The sequence below is a fragment of the Mesoplodon mirus genome, assembly GCF_964341445.2.
Source record: "Mesoplodon mirus genome assembly, chromosome: 5".
NCBI classification, from domain to species: Eukaryota; Metazoa; Chordata; class Mammalia; order Artiodactyla; family Ziphiidae; genus Mesoplodon; species Mesoplodon mirus.
In genome coordinates, this window is record NC_138980.1 from 61,479,004 (window position 1) to 61,499,280 (window position 20,277).

Here is a 20,277-nt window from a genome sequence, read left to right on the forward strand (position 1 = left end):
GGCAGGAAAGGGTCAGGGCTGCTTGCACGCTGGGAGCTGCTGACCTTTTAGCATCACAGAATCTCATACATACCTGTGGCGCTCATCACAAACATCTAATCATTGTCTGGAAACACAGGTGACTGACACCTAAAACAGACAGGGGTAGTCTGGCACATGTGAGTGACTTCCCTTATATTACCTGAGCCTACCTAGTAACACAAACTTTAAGGTGTTCATCTTTGCTCTTGAGCACAGATGAGGAAAAAATAATCTAATAATCATAGAGGATCTGATGATGCCTCTAGAAGCATTCTGTGCAAAGAGCTGTCTATTGTGATAGAAGTGTGCTATTCTGCACTGTCTTATACAGTAGCCACCAGCCATACATGGTTACTGAGCACTTGCCATATGGCTAATGTGATGGAGGAACTGGAGTTTAGATTTTTATTTTTAATTCGTTTAAATGTAAATAGCCACATGTGGTTAGTGGCTACTACACTGTACAGCATAGCTCTAGATCTAACAGTTACAAGATATACAGAAGACTGAAGACATATTAAATGACACCCCCCCAAAAAAATAAACAAGTGACACAACAGGGATGTAATAAGAAAAATTCAGAAAGTGGGAAACTCTAAGACAAATGACCCAATTCCTCTAATGAGTATATTGCAAAGAAAAAAAAGAAGAGAATGTGTGTGAGTGTGTGTGTGTGTATGAAACAGAGAGATTTAGACATGGAAGAAGCATATGAACCAAGTGTAATGTGTGGACCTTGGTGGATCCCAATTCAAACAAACCAATTATTAAAAACTTCTGAGACAATTGGGGAAATTCGAACACTGACTGGGTATTTGATGATATCAAGGAATTTTTAGATGTGATAATGGTATTGAGGCTATGTTTAAAAAAAAGAGTCCTGGGCTTCCCTGGTGGCGCAGTGGTTGAGAGTCCGCCTGCCGATGCAGGGGACACGGGTTCGTGCCCCGATCCCGGAAGATCCCACATGCCGCGGAGCGGCTGGGCCCGCGAGCCATGGCCGCGGAGCCTGTGTGTCCGGAGCCTGTGCTCCGCAACGGGAGAGGCCACAGCAGTGAGAGGCCCGCGTACAGCAAAAAAAAAAAAAAAAAAAAAAAAAAAAAAGAGTCCTGGGCCTTCCTTGTGCCTTAGTGGCATAGTGGTTAAGAATCCACCTGCCAGTGCAGGGGACATGGGTTTGATCCCTAGTCTGGGAAGATCCCACATGCCACAAGCAACTAAGTCCATGCACCACAGCTACTGAGCCTGTGCTCTAGAGCCCGCGAGCCACAGCTACTGAGCCCTTGAGCCACAACTACTGAAGCCCATGTGCCTAGAGCCCTTGCTCTGCAACAAGAAAGGCCACCACAACGAGAAGACTGTGCACTGCAACGAAGAGTGGCCCCTGCTCGCCACAACTAGAGAAAGCCTGCGCACAGCAATGGAGACCCAATGCAGCCAAAAAAAAAAAAAATTAAAAAAACGATCAATGTTTTTAAAAAAAGAGTTCTTATCTTTTAAAGGTACCTATTGAGTTGTTTATAGATAAAAGAGGATGATATATGAGCTTTACCTGAATTTAATCTAGTGAAGGGAGAAAGTGGGGTATAGATGAAATAAGATTGTTGATAATTATGGAAGCCAAGTGATGACTACACAGCAGTTCACTATTATTAGTTTCTTTGTTTTTTTATTAGTTATCTATTTTATACATATTAGTGTATATATGTCAATCCTGATCTCCCAGTTCATCCCACCACCCGCCCCCTCCGCTTTCCCCCCTTGGTGTCTACACGTTTGTTCTCTACATCTGTGTCTCTATTTCTGCCTTAAAATTGTTGATAATTGTGGAAGCCAAGTGATGGCTACATTGCAGTTCAGTATTATTATTTTCTTCATTTTTTACATCAAGAAACTTTCATAATAAAAAGTTTTAAAAATTATCAGAGGAATGCCAATGTTGGTGAGAGTATGGACAAACAGGCACATTCCTTCTTTTGTTTTAAATTGAAGTATAGTTGATTTACAATGTTGTGTTAATTTCTGCTGTACAGCAAAGTGATTCAGTTATACATATACATACATTCTTTTTTTATATTCTTTTCCATTATGATTTATCATAGGATATCAAATATAGTTCTCTGTGCTGTACAGTAGGACCTTGTTGTTTATCCATCCTACATATAATAGCTTACATCTGCTAACCCCAAACTCCCACTCCATCCCTCCCCCAACCCCCTCCCCCTTGGCAACCACAAATCTGTTCTCTATATCCATGAGTCTGTTTCTTTTTCGTAGATAGGTTCATTTGTGTCATATTTTAGATTCTACATGTAAGTGATATCATATGGCATTTGTTTTTCTTTCTGACTTCACTTAGTATGACAATCTCTAGTTGCATCCATGTTGCTGCACATGGCATTATTTCATTCTTTTTTATGGCTGAGTAGTATGCCATTGTATATGTGAACCACATCTTCTTTATCCATTCATCCGTCAATGGACATTTAGGCTGTTTCCATGTCTTGGCTATTGTGAATAGTGCTGCATGTATAGGGGTGCATGTATCTTTTTGAATTGAGTTCTGTCTGGGTAAATGCCCAGGGGTGGGATTGCTGGGTCATATGGTAGTTCTATTTTTAGTTTTCTGAGGAACCTCCATACTGTTCTCCATAGTGGCTGTACAAACTTACATTCCCACCAATGGTGTAGGAGGGTTGCCTTTCCTCCACACTCTCTCCAGCATTGTTATTTGTAGACTTTTTGATGATGGCCATTCCGACCGGTGTGAGGTGATACTGCATTGTAGTTGTGATTTGCATTTCTCTAATAATTAGCAATATCAGGCATCTTTTCATGAGGCACCTTCCTTCTTGAATGCTGGGAGCTTAAATTTCACATTGAGAAGTCAGTTTGGGTACTGTGATCCAGATTTAAACTAGGTGTTCTTTTTGAGCCAGAAATCCTAGTTTTAGGAATTTCTCCTTCAGACTTGTGAAAGAATCTATAAAAGATTGTGGAGTGGGGAATCATTTATATGAGTGAAGATTTGGAAACAGCCTAAATGTCTTTTAGTCATGAAGTGGTTAAATAAATGCTGGTATGTAGCCACTGTGGAGTGAGTGATAAAAGCTTGAGGGAGAATGACATAGATTGGTATGGACTGCCATCAGAAAGATGTCCATGATATACTCTTAGGTTAAAAAGAAAAGAAAATTGCAAAAAAATGACCTGATATAAAATGACGTATGTGTATGTGTACATATATCAGTGTATAAGCACAGAGAAAGCCTGGGAAAAAAGTTTGCCAAATTGGGGAGGGGAGGAGCTTACATCTGTCCCACGAGTAATGAACAGCTGGCTCTTCCATCAGACAACCTGGCAGCTCTGGTCTGAATGTTGTGTCCCCCGCAAATTCATATGTTAAAATCCTAACCCCCAAAGATGATAGAATTAGGAAGTGGGGCTTAGAGAGGTGCTTAGGTCACGAGGTTGGAGCCTTCATGAACAAGATTAGTGTTTCTGTAAAAAAGACTCCACAGAGCTCCCTAGCTCTTCTGCTATATGAGGACACAGTGAGAAGACAGGGGCTATGAACCAGGAAGAGGATTCTCACCAGAATAAGACCATGCTGGTACCTTGATCTTAAACTTCCCAGCCTCCAGAACTGTGAGAAATAAATTTCTGTTGTTTACAAGCCACATGGTCTGTGGTATTTGTTATAGCAGCCTGCATGGACTGATACTGGCCCTTCCTCCCAGAAGAAAATGAATGTAGCATCTGTGACTGAGAAGCTTCTTTCAGCACAAACTGTTGATCCCTCCTTCCAAAGTGGAGAGGCGTTTAATAAGTTCATTTCTATGGTGATAATAGCTACCAGTTACTGAGCGACACCCTGTGCCCAGCATCGTGCAGAGAAGTCTACACACAGGTGCTAAGAAGTCTCTCACTCATAGGCTCTCCCACTTGCTAGCTGTGTGACCTTGGACTAGTTCCTTCAGCTGTTTCCTCATATATAAAAGGGAAAGAATAATAGTACTCAACTCATGGGTATGAGAATTGAGTGAGATAATGCATATTAAGTGCCTGGTACCTATAAGTATTCTTATTATTTTTTCACTTCAACATTCCAACATTCCATTTACCCTACGAGGTAAATACTAAATCCGTCCATTTGACAGATGAGAAAACTGAGTCTTAGAAACAGTGGTGTGCTGGCGTCAGCTTGAGTGGGTTTATGAGAACTAACTGTTAAATTTTCATGAACTTTTTGAGTTAGTTGACCATCATGTGGGTAGCTTGAAATTAGCTGAGATGGGAGTATTTACACCATGGAAACTGGCAAACACTACATTTCCCACGGAGCTCTTCGTTAAACATTTACCAGCACACTATTGCTTAAAGCAGTTAAGTAACTTGTCTAAGCCCCATGGCTGGTGAGAGGCAGAGCCTGGATTGGAGCCCTGCTCTACGCAACTCCAAACATTTTAATGTTTAGATATGCCTTGTTAGATATGCCTCTAACTCTTTACGAGTTAGAATTCCCATCTCCTGGACAAAGCTAGTAAGATCATGCTCTTCAATATCATGTTCCTAGAAACGTGGTTCTCAAATTTTAGGGCACCTCAGATTCACCTGAAGGGCTTGTTGAAACACAGATCGCTGGGGATCTCAGAATTTCTTATGCATTTTGGGTGGGGTTCAATAATTTGTGTTTCTAACCAGTTCCCAGGTGATGCTGTTCCTGCTGGTCTGGGGACCGCACTTGGGGAACTACTATTCTAGTGCAAACTCTGAAGCTTTGTGCTATATATCTTGCCATAATCTTAGTGACTTTACCAGTTCTTCTCTGATCTAAAGTTGGGAGGATTTAGATAGTGGTTCTAGGCCCAGAGCTTTCTACAGGAGACCATTTTGCTAAGATATTTGTGCTCCCAGCAGTCTGAGCACAAGAAAACAGGAACCAAATCTTGGTGCCTCTCTCTCCATTTGGCCCCCATTTAGCTCTGGCAGGTATCCCAGGAACCTGAGCTGCTCCCCACACACAGCGGGAGGCAAATGAAAAAAGAAACATTTCAAAGTCTATCTTTAAAGCCTGGCAGAAAGCTGCCCTATAATTACACTAAGTGAACTAGTTACAACTTCTCTTGTATTGATGTAGGATTATTAAGAGATTGCTCACACAGCCCTGTGGAATTCAACTAATGAATTTAGAGATTTTTTTGTTAAACCACCCTTCTCTTCTAACCAATTCCTCCCTCTTAAATATGATAGAAAACCAAACCAGGAAGGAAAATGAAGTAAATCCTGAATTAATGTTCCTGATAAAAACGTGATTGCTGCTTCTAGAAAAGGGTAACTTTCCTAGCCTAATGTTCTAACTTAAGTATTCATTTTTTGGTAAATGGGGGAGAAAGCAAGAGGACATGGAGTTACATATAAAAACTCACCTGTGGACAAAGGAATCTAGAGAAGCTAGGATGGGGATTTGGCTATCCCAAGGTTGCACAGATTTAATTCATTCTCCCGGCAACGATATTCTGTGGACACACCAGCCAATGGTGTATAGAAGGAAATAGACCAGGCCAATGGACCCTGGTGGGCCACTTTTATAATCCTGAGCTTGGGAGACAGGACAGACCCTCTTGCCTTAAAATGTACCACGGGCTTATACCATTTAGATTTGCTTTGAATTAGGAAATCAGGGAATATGATTCCAGGAATATGAATTCTTTTTATTAAATATTAAATATTCTAAATTTTGTATTGGAGTATAGTTGGTTTACAATGTTGTGCTAGTTTCAGGTGTACAGCAAAGTGACCTCACCATAAATATACATATCTCTATTCTTTTTCAGGGGAATATGAATTCTTGCTGGCAACTGGAATCCCAGTTTCTTGAGAGTAGGCACTAAATCTTATTAATCTTTGTAGCTCCATATTCCTGAGCACATAATTAGAGTTCAAGACACTCAACAAATGCTTATGAGTGACAGAATGTTATTATGGAAAGAACAAGGACTTTAGAGTCAGAGCTATTTGCATTCAAATCCCAACCATATCTCCAACTCTCTGTGTGACCTAAAGCAAGTTATTTAGCCTCTTTGACACTCAGCTTCTTCATCTGTAAAATGGAGGTCAATCAGTCCATGAAATTTACTGAGTGCCTGTGTGTGCCGACACTGTTTTGGACACTGGGGCACGTCAGCGAAGCAGCCAGAATTTCTGTCCTCAAGGTGTATGTAATATTAGAGCCCCTATCTCAGTTTGCCTCTCACAGAGCCCAGATATGAGACAAGGGTCAGAGTTCCTGGGTTCAAATCCTGCCTTGACCACTAACTAGCTGTGACATCTCAGCAAGTGAACAGTAGTAGGACCAGCCATATGGGGATGCTGTCAAGATCCCTCCACCACATATCTATGCATGCCTTTGTGTATATTTGGGCAGATAAGTTACACAAAGAGGCACTCTTACCAAGCAGCTGATGTGGTCGCATTTCAGGGTTTGGTAAGCAGAGGTTGGATTCAGCCTCCGGTATACCTCCTTGGCTGGGTACCATGTGCAAAAACACATAAAACTCCTAGAAGAGCAGCTGGCTATCTTTAATCAATAAATGCTGTCTTTCATTATTGTAGGTGTATGATGAGAATTTAATGCAAGCAAGGCATCTACAGTATATAATTGGTGTTCAATAACTGTTAGTTTCCTTCCTCGGAGTCTGTGGGAAAATAGTAAACATATATGTCAGAACAAAGTATAGGTGATGGGCAACCATAAGCTATCTTGTTTTTTCTTTTGTTATAGTAGGTACAGGAGGTAGTTTGACCTAAGAAAAAGAGCTCTGGGCTAGTAATCAGAAGACTTGGGTTCTGGCCCCCCGCTCACACATTGCTTGTCTCTAATTGTCCCAAGTGACCTTCACCAAGCCTCAGTTTTCTCATCTGTGACTGAGATGAGGGTGTGGGTTGGCCTAGGTCATGTGCTGGTATTATGACATGAATGTACTTCATTTGAACAAGTTCTTGCTTTGCCTAGTCTGTGTAAAGACAAAAGGGTATGAGCCAGACTCTGGAAGGTGGTGAGTGGGTCAGTCTTAGAGTGCCTTTCTGTTCTAACATGCTTTATAAAACACTAATTGAAATGACAGGACTTGCCCAGGATCACACAGTGGGTCAGCTTCAGATTGTTTCAAATGACCTCAACTTAGAGAACCATGGGGAGAACTGGATGGAGAGCCTAGCTGTCAACTAGATGGCTTAGGCATGTGAGCTTCTCTTTCATGTTCTAGGCTTGCTTGGGATAACTGGGTTACAGTGGTGAAATCGCTTCTGCTCAATTTGGTCTAAGAGTCTCTCCGGCTCAGACATTTTATCTGTCATTGACTAATATCTTTCACTTCTCACTGACGTTTCCAGTTAGAACAAGGCTATTCAAATTCCCAGTCAAGCATGAATAAGGCAATCTTTCTCTCAATTTAGGGAGTGAAACTATAGCAAGATGTTTTCTAAGAGTTAGTGATTTTAGCCTTTAGGCAAGTGCATTTCAATTGAAAATCCCTTTTTGTTTTCCTTTTTAATTCCATTAGTCTGTAAAATAGTGAATGAAAGTCATTACTTATCATTTAGTGTTTGCTGTGGATCAGGAACCAGGCTAAAGTGGATTTAGATATAATATCTTGTTCAGTCTTTATAACCAGCCTATGAGGCAGGTATTACTGTTATTTTATAGGCAAAGAAATTTGAAGCTCAGAGAGGAGGAGTAACCTAAGGTCACACAGCTGATAAGTGGTGGAGTCTGAGGATAAAGCCCAGCCTCCTTCCTCTGCAGCATCCTACATTTATTAATGATCCCTCTCTATGTAGTGTTACAGGAGTGGCTTCCCATGTACTTGCTTAATATTCCAGGTCAATTAATTCCCCAAATATTTACTAAAATCCATCACATGTAAAGGAAAGTTCTTTATCAGTATGCATGTGACCTGTCACTGTCTTACTCAAGTTGCACAGTTAAGTATTTGTGTAGTACGCTGTTCACTGCAGGTGTCGAACTTTTCAAAAAAGTCAACACCCTTCATTCCTTATCGAGTGCCTACTAGAAATTACATTTATCGGTTAGTTAGTACTATGTCCTAATGCAGCAACTCATCTAAGCCTCACAATAGTCCATGAGATAAGTCCACTTATCATCCCAACCCTCAGATAGGGATGTGAGGCACAGAGCAGGGATCTGTCCGCAGCACCACAGCTTGTAAATGGCAGGGGCCGGGTATGAGGACATAATGTCTTCTGTTTCCTTGGACTCTCTGCTGAGGGTCCAGTGGCCCTGTGTAAAATTTGAACTCAATTCAAGTTTATGGCTTGGTTAGACTCCAGCAGGGTTGACTGTGAACCATAAGATCAATGGTTTTACTCATCTCTCCCTCTGGGCAGGTGGGGACCAGCTGGGGGCTTTGTCAAGTCAAACAGTACAGGAGGCAGGGGCGGGGACTAGCCATACTGCCTGCCCCAAATTGGTGCAGGGGGGCCTATTTCTAAACCCTTCCTTTCCCCCATACTGCTTGCTGTGAGTCACCTTTTGTCCGTGGGAGGAGGCTTCCTGTGCGGCCTGCAGCTGCCCCTTTCAGACAGCTGAGGGGAGTCAGGAGTATGCCATGTTCAGCCATCCTTCTTAGAGCAAGTGTTGGACAATGCTAGTTCCAATTCTTAGAGCAAGTGTTGGACAATGCCAGTTCCAAGGACTGGTGCTGAGCAGCGCTTTTGGAGCCATCGTGGTAAAGTGGCTATTGGGAAACTTGAGCTCCATTGTCACTTGGGAAGGACGGAGTGCCCAGGAATAGAACGGGACATTGCAAATGAGTCGTGAAAAACAAGCCCAGGCTCCGGCCCAGCACCTGGGCCCAGATGTGCTCTGTGCCCAGATGTTTCTCTGCAGAAATTCGGCAGAACTTGGGTATAGGACGCTGCCTGTTTGAGCTGGCGTCTCCAAGGTCCCGAGCGCAGCTTGGCTGTAGTGCTTCGCTCTAGGTTCTGAAAAACCTAGGTGGGCCAGAAAAGGGTTCAGAAGCCTGAGACTCATCAATGGTCCCACCAGCTTCAGTTCAAGTTCATGTTTTTCTAATTGGCTACTTCTTGCTGAAACCAATCCAATATACTGTAGACCTAAGATTTCCTCACTGATTGCCAACTGTTTTAGGAGCAAATTTGCATTTGTTTGGAAACTCTGTCCTGTCTTATTGCTCCATTCACTTTAATTCTTTTGCTCTCTCCTTCCCTACTCTCTTAAAACACAGAATAGCAGTTATAAACTTGGACTGTGGAATCTAGTAGAAATGATTATGAATTCTTATTTTACTTTTCACACTATGTAAACTTGAGAAATGTATTTAACTTCCTTGAACCCTAGTTTCCTCTTTTGCAAAATGGGGGTATTAGTAACACCTACTACACAGGGTGATAAAATAAACATAAAGATAACTGGCACAGGAACTTGCACACAATACATGGTTAATAAATGTTACATACACGTAGACATTTTTTCCTCCTCCTTCCATTTTTCTTTTCCTCTCCTTGCTCTTTTCTTGCCCTTTCCTTCCCTATCCTTCTGTGGCAGACAGACTCTAAGGTGACCTCCATGACGCCCCACCAGGGACAAATGTGTTCATGCCTTTGTGTAATCCCCTCCCCTTGAGCGTCAGTGGGATCTGTGACTTGTTTCTACCAACAGAAGATGGCAAAGGTGTTGAGACATCACTACTGTGATTACTTCATTTGTATAAGACTCCATCTTGCTAGTGGTTCTATCCCTTGCTGGCTTTGCAGAAGTAAGAAGTAAGTGTTGGCAGGTGCTTATGGCCAGGAGCTGAAGGTGGCCTTCAGCCTACAGCCAGCAAGAAGCCTGGGCCCTCAGTCTTACAGCCATAAGGAAATGAATTCTGATAGCAACTTTAGTGAACCTGGAAGTGGATCCTTCCTCAGTCGAAACTCCAGACGACAACCCAGCCCTGCTAGAAGCTTTGACTGTAGAAGTTTCAGCTGGTTGTGCCTGAACTACAGATCTACTAAAACTGTGAGATAATGAGTGTGTTGTTTTATGCTTCTAAGTTTGTGCACATTTGTTACACAGCATAGATATGCCCTTCTTTCTCAATTATTCTACTTTCCTTTTCACTACTTCATGACCTTCATAATTGCCACATATATGTCTCAAGTAGAAAATGCAGTAGAACCATATCCATATATCCCTTGCTGAAATATTTAGAGGGCAATTTTGTCTTAAGGTTAAAAACAAAAACAAACAAACAAAAACAATCAAGAAGAACAAACTGAGTTGGGTTGAATGGGCTCAAGTATCCTTGGAGAAAGACCTAGGGAAGCTGCAGTTATTTTTTCTGGCATAATAAGAGCAGCATCTCTTTCCTCCTATACGGATCAATAGAGATTTCAGCAACTTATCCTTCTTAAAAGGATGAATCTATTTTGGGGCCTTTCAACAACTACTACATATATGATGAAAAGTTTGAAAGAATGAAAGGAACTCAAAAGACTTATTATGGAGAGAAGCACGACTGCTTTCAGATCCACTGTCTTTCTTGAATGATGTGGAAGATAATGTTGAAAATGCCCAGTTCCTAAAGGATCATATTTTTTTTTTTCAGAACTCTTCAGCAGTCTCCCGATTGCCCCCAAGATAAAGTCCTGACTCCTTAACATGGCTTAAAGGCCACTGTCAACTTCTTCACCTTCATTGTTCCTCTTTCTTCCTCTGATGTTCCCAGATCTCTCGTTTCAGAACCTTCCTCCTGGAGGAATGTGTTGTTCCTCTGCTCTGAACCCTCTTTGCCATATTCTTTAACTGGCTAACTCTTATCCATCTTTCAAGTCCCAGTTGAGATGTCATTCACTCAAAGGTTTTCTTGACTCCCAAGCACAAGTCAGGTGTCTCTCCAGGGGACCCTTTACTTCCCCAACCATAGCTCTTACTGTGCTACATTTTAATTCCATGTTCACATGCCTGTCTAACTGCAGTGAAGCATGAGTTCCTTAAGGGCAGGGTTCATATGTAGGTTCCTCTTTTATCCCTCACACCTTGTTGTGTGCTTACCACTGTGACTAAAGCAGCAAATAGGACAAAGTTCCACCTCCATGGAGCTCAAAGTAGGATCAGGGTAATGTACATTGCCAGCCTCAGCTTCACTTTGGCCACAGTTATACTCTCAAAATCCCTCAACCAAAGCAGCTAAGTGACTTGCCATGGTGCTAGATCATTAGAGGTAAAGATAATTTACGCAGCCTCTGGATCTCCTGGAAGGGTGCAAAGGATGTAGGAGCAATTGCAGAGCAGATGTCTCCTTCTGGGGTCATATGGCCCCAGATACTTGCGCTTCCTGTGACACTCACACATTGAGGCAGTGTTCAGGCTGGGAGAGAACTTCACATCCAGTCCATTGCCCCTTCTATGGCTTGGGGCAGTCACTGGTGATTACCTTGTGAATAACACTCTGGAGCAAGTCACGTATTTGGGGTGGGTAGTGGGGAGGGACGGGGTGCCCACATCCTCCTAATGCCATAGCTTCTGCGCTCACTCCCTTAGAAGGCAGCAAACCAGTTTGTCCTGAAGAGTAGAAATGGAGCCTTTGCTGTTCTGGTAGGATGCTGGAACAGTCCCTGTCCTCTCTACCTACTATGGTTCAGAGCATGACCTCTCTCTTCCTTCCTTCCTTCTTTATTTTCCTTCTTTTCTTCCTCCCCTCCCTCCCTCCCTCTTTTGGTATTATTAGTTTTATTTATTATTTTCCAGATGAATTGATGCAAGCAAGATAAGTTAAATAGCATGCTCAAGGTCATCAGATGACTGGTCTAGTAAGGATTAAAACAAAGTCTCTCTGGTTCTAAATTCCAAGAAGTATATTCATTGAAGAGAGAATGTAGGTTCATATCCCAGCTTTTCCACTCCTAGCTGAGTGACCTTGGCCCAGTCTCTTTCTCTTTATAACGAGGATGATCATACCACCAACCTCATACAGTTGTTGTGGGACTAAAGGAGATAGCCCATATACAGTGCTCAGAACTTCATAAATGCTCAAAATTGTTAACCATTATCATTGTTTTTTCACTTCTTGACTATTTCAAACCTCATGTTTTGTCTTGTGTCTTAACTTTGGGGATTGATCTTAACCTGACCATTCCAGATTGATAGTCTTATTTATCAACACTGCTGGGGTCAGCTAAGACCATGTAATTTTCTTCTTCAGCACCCACCATAGCACCTAGCACATGGCTGGCCAGAGTAGGCATCTTGATCATTTATTCAAGCCTGGATGCTTGCCTCCCCCATCCTAGAAAACAGCACAGTATTGAGGAGTAAACACAGCCTTCAGAGCCATTTGCCAGCTGGGAGACTTTGGAAAAATAACCTGCCTATTCTAATCTCCACTTTCCACATCAGGCAAGTGGAAATAATAATTCCCACCTGGTACAGTCGCTGTAAAGGTGAAATGACACATGTGAGAAGCCCCACATGCGCTGGTCCCTTCTCCTCTTCCCTCAACCAGCTCCTGTAACTAGGATAGTCACCTTCTGATGCCGGGATCCAGAGGGAAGGAGAGAGGCAGACTGCTGTTTATTGGTTTATTGCTTCACTTACTTAAAAACCAATAAAGCCTGCTTGTCAGCTTTTGACTTGTAGGAAAAGTTTCCAAACCCAAGCACTCAGTTTGTAGGTGGAACAAATATGGCTTCTTGCAGAGTTCTCAAGTCCAGATGCAGCCATGCAAGTAATATTCATAGGTTGTTTTGGGCTGAATTTCCAAGTTTTTGCAGGAGAAAGCAGAGGGACCTCCCTGGTGGCACAGTGGCTAAGAATCCACCTGCCAGTGCAGGGGACACAGGTTCAAGTCCTGGTCCGGGAAGATCCCACATGCTGTGAAGCAAATAAGCCTGTGCACCACAACTACTGAGCCTGCACTCTAGAGCCCGCAAGCCACAACTACTGAGCCCACGTGCCACAACTACTGGAGCCTGCGTGCCTAGAGCCCGTGCTCCACAACAAGAGAAGCCACTGCAATGAGAAGCCCCTGCACCACAACGAGGAGTAGCCCCCGCTCGCCACAACTAGAGAAAGCCTGCCCGCAGCAATGAAGACCCAATGTAGCCAAAAATAGATAAATAAAGTAAATAAATTTATTTAAAAAAAAGAGAGAGAAAGCAGAGCCCTGGTCTAAGGAGAACCAGCCCACTGCAAAGGAAACCTCAAAACTAGAGACTATTTAAGGTTGGAAGGCCTTGGAACTGGGTTCCCATTAATATTCCTTGTGACTCAAAAATGATTCAAAGTTTTGTGAAGAGATTGATTTTCCCTCTTCTTTTCAAATGTTCTGAGAATAATGTGGAGATCAAATTGCATTTCTAATCATGTCAGTGAAAATTACACATTCATTAATTGTCAGAACATCTGATATACACCAAGTTCACGTCCCTCTTTAAAAAAATTCTCAAAGCTCTGAATTCCCAGGTTGTTGGGAAAATTGAAAGAATGTTTTTCTCATGCTGACGTTCGTTTCATTTACTAGAGTAAGATGGGGCCCAGTCAACACCCAGTAGGAGGGAAAGCAAATATAGCACAGAGGTCAAGAGTACTGGTTGGGCAAACCTGATTAAAAATGTGCAGAGAAGCTGAACAGACACTTTTCCAAAGAAGACATACAGATGGCCAACAGGCACACGAAAAGAGGCTTAACATCACTAATCATCTGGAAAATGCAATGCAAAGCCACAATGAGATATCAGCTCATATCTGTCAGAATGGCTGTAGTAAAAAAAAACAACAAATAGCAAGTGTTGGCGAGGGTGTGGAGAAAAGGGAACCCTCATGCACTGTTGGTGGGAATGTAAATTGGTGCTGCCACTATGGAAGATGGTATGGGGATTCCTCAAAAAATTAAAAACAAAACTACCGTATAATCCAGCTATTCCACTTCTGGGTATTTATCCAAAGAATACGAAAATAGTAATCCAAAAAGATATCTGCACCCCATGTTCATTGTAGCATTATTTACAATAGCCAAGATACTAAAATAATCTAAGTGCTCATCAATGGATGAATGGATAAAGAAGAAAAGAAGATGTGGGTGTGTATATACACACACATACACACACACACTCACAATGGAATACTACTCAGCCATAAAAAGATGAAATCTTGCCATTTGCAACAACATGGATGGACCTTGAGGGTATTATGCTAAGTGAAATAAGTCAGACAGAGACAAATACTATATGATTTCACTCCTATGTGGAATATAAAAAGCTGATAAACAAACAAAAACAAAGTCAATGAACAAACCGAACAAAAATAAACACATAGATACAGAGAACAGAGTAGCGGTTACCAGAGGGGAAAGGGTGGGTGGTAGGGGAAGAGGACAAAATGGGTAAAGGGGATTAACTGTATGGTGACAGATGGAAAGTAAATTTTTGGTGGTGAGCACACTGTAGGGCATACAGAAGTAGAAATATAATATGGTACACATGAAACTTATATAATGTTATAAATCAATGTTACCTCAAAAAACAGACAAACCATTGGGGGTGGTAGGAGAATGCTGGTTTGGGTTCAGATTATGTCAAATGCCAGTTCTAGCCCTTACTGGCAGTGGGAATCTGGGCAAGCAAGCCACTTAATGTTCCTGAGTCTCAGTTTCCAGTGTCTAAAATGGGATGATGCTCAAGGTTTCGTACAGCTGCTCAAGGTTTCTGTAAGGATTAAATGAGTTAATGCATGTATAGCCAATGTGAATGAGGGCTTGGTCATGATTAGCCATTATTATTATTAGGCAGTATGAGTAGATTCTTCTGCACATGAATCCCTTCTTTCTTGGTAAGTAGAGCATTTTCAGATTAAAGGGATGGAGAGAGAATAAATGCAGAGTTCTGGGAGAATGCGTTCAGAATATGTGATGTTGCAGCACAACCTGGGTCTTCCAGGATCCAGGGAATCACACACCCATGTTAGAGAATATACTGACCACCCCACCCAATCTGCCTGGTGTTCTTTGCCAACTCACGGCTAGGATCCTCCTTTCCTCTAAGCTGCTTTACCCTCTCACCTCTGTAGCCGCTCCATAAACCAGGTAGAGAATAAGGAGGTGTTGGGATCTGCCCTCCATCCCTTTCCATCACTACTCACTGACACAGCGAACCTGGAGTCCTCCTGCTCCGATACACCCACGATGGGCATTTTTTGTTTCCCACCTCCTTCACTTCCATCCTTCCTTCCCTCCCACTTCCCACCAACTCCCATTTCTTTGAATTCCCATTGCACTGTCACCCCTACACTGCCTACTTGATGATGCCATTCAACCTTGAATTTTTTCTACAATTTTTCCATAAATAAGTCTTTTGTGCCAACAAAATTCTAAATTCGAGGGCGGGAATTGTGCCTCCTTCTTCACAACCTCCATGGGGTTTAGCTCTCACTGAGATTTTTTTCACACTGTACATTTTAAAATTGATGTATAGTTGATGTACATTATGTCAGTTACAGGTGTACAATATACTGATTCACAATTTTTAAAGGTTATATTCATTTATAGTTATTATAAAATATTGGCTCTATTCCTGTGCTGTACAATATATTCTTGTAGCTTATTTTATACCTAATAGCTTGTACCTCTTAATCCCCATCCTTATATTGCCCCTCCCCCCTTTCCTCTCCCCGCTGGTAACCACTAGTTTGTTCTCTATATCTGTGAGTCTGTTTCTTTTTTGTTATATTCACTAGTTTGTTGTATTTTTCAGATTCCACATATAAGTGATATCAAAGAGTATCTGTCTTTCTCTGTCTAACTTATTTCACTTAGCATAATGCCCTCCAAGTCCAGCCGTGTTGCTGCAAACGGCAAAATTTCATTCTTTTTTAGGGCTGAGTAGTAGTCTTTTGTATATATGAACCACATCTTCTTTATCCAGTGTTGATGGACACTTAGGTTGCTTCCATACCTTGCTGCTTGTAAATAATGCTGCTGCGAACGTTGAGGTGCATGTATCTTTTCGAATTAATGTTTTCATTTTTTTTGGATATATACCCAGGAGTGGGATTGCTGGATCCTATGGTAACTCTCTTTTTAGTCTTTCGAGGAACCTCCATACTGTTTCCATAGTGGCTGTTAGCAATTTACATTCCCATCAACAGTGTACGAGGGCTCCCTTTTCACCACATCCTTGCCAACATTTATTTGTGTTCTTTTTGATGATAGCCATTTTGACAGCACACTGTATATTCTTAATAAACACTTGATGGCTTGACTTATCTGCTTGGCAGCAGCATGTAAATATTGGTCATGAAACCTTGACATCAAGTATGTTATAGCCCGGGTGGATATCTAGCTGGACTTGAGAAGCAAATTCAGGTACCTCTATGTTGCTCCTAATAGTTCTTTAAAATATATGTAACTAAGAAGTAAAAAAAGAAATATATCTTTATAAAGAAACCTAGACACTATAAAACGTATAAAGAAAATATAGCTCCCTTTTTTGCTCTCTCCTCTATCCTACTTCCTGGACAAGACAACTGCTGTCTGCAGTTTGATGTATATGCTTCTGGATTTGCACTATCCAGTATGGTAGCCACATGTGGCTACTGAGCACTTACAATGTGGCTAGTCAAATTTAATGTGCTGCAGATACACACTAGATTTCAAAGACTTAGTATGAAAAAGGAATATAAAATATCTCATAATTTTTATATTGATTACATGTTGAAATGATAATACTTTGATATATTGGATTAAATAAAATATGTTATTAGAATTAATTCCACCTTTCTCTTTATTTAATGCAGCCACAAAAAAAGCTAAATTACATACATGGCTCACATTATATTAGGGAATAATGTTCTAGGATTTTTTTCTATGCATACACAAACATACATACATGCACAAACACAGATGTAGACATAATTTTTAACAAAAATATGTATATAGCACATGTAGATATGTTCTGCAACTTGCTTTTTTCATTTAGTTGTACTTTGTGGACATGTTTTATTAGTATACTAAGAGCTACCTTCATTTTTTTAAATGGCAATAAATATTCTGTTGTATAGATAGACCATTGTTTACTTGATCATTTCTCACAACTGGGGTTGTTTCCAGTGTTTTCTTTTATAAGCAGTGATGCAGAGTTTGAGCATCTGTACAAAAATATTGTTAAGCACTTCACTAGTATTTCACAAGTGAGATTATTAAATTAATAAGTTATTATTATTAAATTTTGATAGATTAAGCCAACTTTTAACATTTGGGGGTCATGACCCCTCTTGAGAATCTGATGGATTCTCTGATGGACTCTCTGTGCTGGAAATTGCACACAGGTAAACATCCATATGGTTTTCCATAGCATGTCAGGAATTCATGGATCTCCTGGAATCAAAGTTAAGAAGTCTACTTCTAGGGAAACAAGTTACCATAAATTCAGCTTCTAAGTGTCCTGACTGTTGACTAGAAGAGAGAGACAATCCCACATAGTGGTCAAGACTCCTCACTCAGAGCCCCACTCAGGCTTATGCCTTAAACTCACATAGCCTCGGTCTCCTCCATGAAGAAGGGGAAAACTACCTACCTCATGGGGTCTGACCTATGGCAGGCACTAAATAAATATTACTTCTCTTTTGGCACTTCTGCTGAATGATTTTATCCTGAGGCATCTTTGTTCCACTGACAGAGTTAACAATGCTTTCAGTGCTTGGTCATTGGTCCTGACTGGGGCAGGAGTCATAAAAGGGAGAATTAGGAGAGTGAACTGGTGTCTATGTTGAGTTTACTTAAATGTTGGGCACCTTTTCTCCACACAAAACTATTATTTTGAAGCAGTTGCCTAAATAGGAACAATTTAAACAGTATTCAACTTATACCAGGGCTCCTATTCCAAAATCATGGTTCCACTTGGCAGATTTTCATCTAAAGGATAAAAGCTAAAGGATAAAAAAGACTCTTTGAAGGGTCTTTGGTTCCTATTTATAAAGTCATTACTTCTACTTGTTTCACGAGGACGCATCTTATCACCTCTTCATTCCCACCCATCAAATCTGGATTGTTCTGAGTGCAAGAACCATATCTCCTCTGTCTCTTGTGTTCCCTCCAGCATTTGGTACAGGGCTGGATATAGAATGCGTATTTTAATTCTTGTGAACCAGAACCCCTTTCCAGAAGGTTCTCAATACAGAGGAGAGAGGTTTTTTTTTCAAGTCATTCTGAAAATTGCTCTGAAAATTATGCAAACAATAATGGCTAACATTTACTGAACATTCACAATGTGTCAAGCATTGTTATAAACCATTACATACATTGTCTTCCTTTTTTCTCACAACCCCAAGGTATAGGTGTTATCGATTCCACTTTAAAGTTGAGGGAATTGAGTCTCCAAAATAGGTCTCAACTATGTCACCTCTCTGTCTTCCACTCTCATCTCTCTCTGCCATGCTTTCCTCGTAGTCACCCCTCTTCCCCTTTGCCCTCACCCAGTCCTTCATAACAACGTATCCAGGGAGATCCTTCGAAAATGTAAGTTAGATCATATCCTTCCCATCTAAAACTTTTCAGTGGCCTCCCATTGCATTTGAAATCTGATTCTGCCTCCCTCTCCTCTACCTGTGACTCCTCTCCCCTTCTTTACAAAGCCTGAGGGCAGGTCCTCTAACAGTTCCTTTCTCCTCTGCGGAACTTCTGCACAAGCTACTCCCTTGCCTCAGATACTCCTGCCCAACTCTTTAGTTGGGTCATCCCAACTTATCCTCCACTCCCTCAAGAAGTACCTTTTTCTCATCTCTGATTCTCATTTTAATGAAGTCTCCCTCATCGACTCTTGTCTAAAATATCCCTCCTCAAGAATAGGCCAGAGCTTTCAGGTCTTTTTCTTAGTACCTATCACACCTCAAAATTTTATACACATTTGTGTGTTTTACTACTTAACCTCTCTCTGATGAGATGGCACACTCCGTAAGAGGGGAAACTGCATCTACATGTTTCTTCACTCTACCCCCTCCACAGCCTAGCAGTATGTCCAGCAAATGGTGGCTGATAAATGAATATTTGTTGAAAGGATGAATGACATTTAGAGTAGTTCATGTAAACATTGATTATCTTACCTCTTTTCGACTTTGAAAACCCCACAATGCCCAGTCTATCACTCTCTGTGCAAAAGCAATGTTTGTTGAAACGAATACAATTGAATTTCAACTTTCTTTCCCTTCTTGTAGTTTAACAGAAGACTGCCATCATCCTAGTCCAAAACGGTGATGGCTCTAGATCACAAAATGACGATTGCTCAGAAGTCTTACGATGATTTGCAACACAGAGAGTCAATTGACCATTGATATCGGGCTAATATAGCCCCAGATAAACAAGCGAACTCACATCACTCTTTACTTGATAGCTACCTACAGAATCAGACAGAGCCTGAGGGTAAACATCACCGACAAAACAAGGCAATGCCATTTCTAGGAGAAAAATTGAAAAACTGCAATTGGCTGAAATAGGGCTCTTCTAGATTTTGTTTTTTGAACAACCGTGTCAGAAATAACAAAAGCCTCAAAAATGAGCTGGCCACTTCATTTAATTATTCTCAGTACGTACAAGAAAATGTCTTTCTACTGGAGCATTTTTTGTGAGAACAAAGTGGAGCCTTGGAGCAGACCACTTAAAGATCCATGGTCAAAACTGACACAGGAGGGGCTTCCCTGGTGGCGCAGTGGTTGAGAGTCCGCCTGCCGATGCAGGGGACACGGGTTCGTGCCCCGGTCCGGGAAGATCCCACATGCCGCGGAGCGGCTGGGCCCGTGAGCCATGGCCGCTGAGCCTGCGCGTCCGGAGCCTATGCTCCGCAATGGGAGAGGCCACAACAGTGAGAGGCCCATGTACCACAAAAAAAAAACCCCAAAAAACAAACAAACAAAAAAAACTGACACAGGGCACATGTCCACAACATGCTTGCCTCTCTTTTTGTTGTAAGTAGAATTTAACTAGAACTAGAACTGCACTTTTGGGACTTTCTAATGATATGGAGACACAGCAATAAAAAAAACCCAAAACAATTAAGGGGAACTCCAAGGAATCAAAGAGCTGGGGGTGAAGGAGAGGGTTGAAGAAGGTCACCTGATGTCATTTAATCCAGCCCCTTGTGTTCAGGGGACTTGAAAAGTAGTAAGTGAAGGTAGGAGGGGTTTTGGTGTTTAATCAGCCTGACAGGAGGGTAGTTTTTCATTATATTAAACCAAATTCTCTT

The 20,277-nt window shown here is 41.5% G+C and overlaps 1 protein-coding gene across 2 annotated transcripts in view; it reads right to left on the bottom strand.

Annotated features, from left to right (window-relative positions):
* SH3RF2 (SH3 domain containing ring finger 2) overlaps window positions 1-20,277 on the bottom strand; it is a 142,280-nt gene that overhangs the window by 96,731 nt on the left and 25,272 nt on the right. The gene's annotated exons all lie outside the window — the stretch shown is intronic.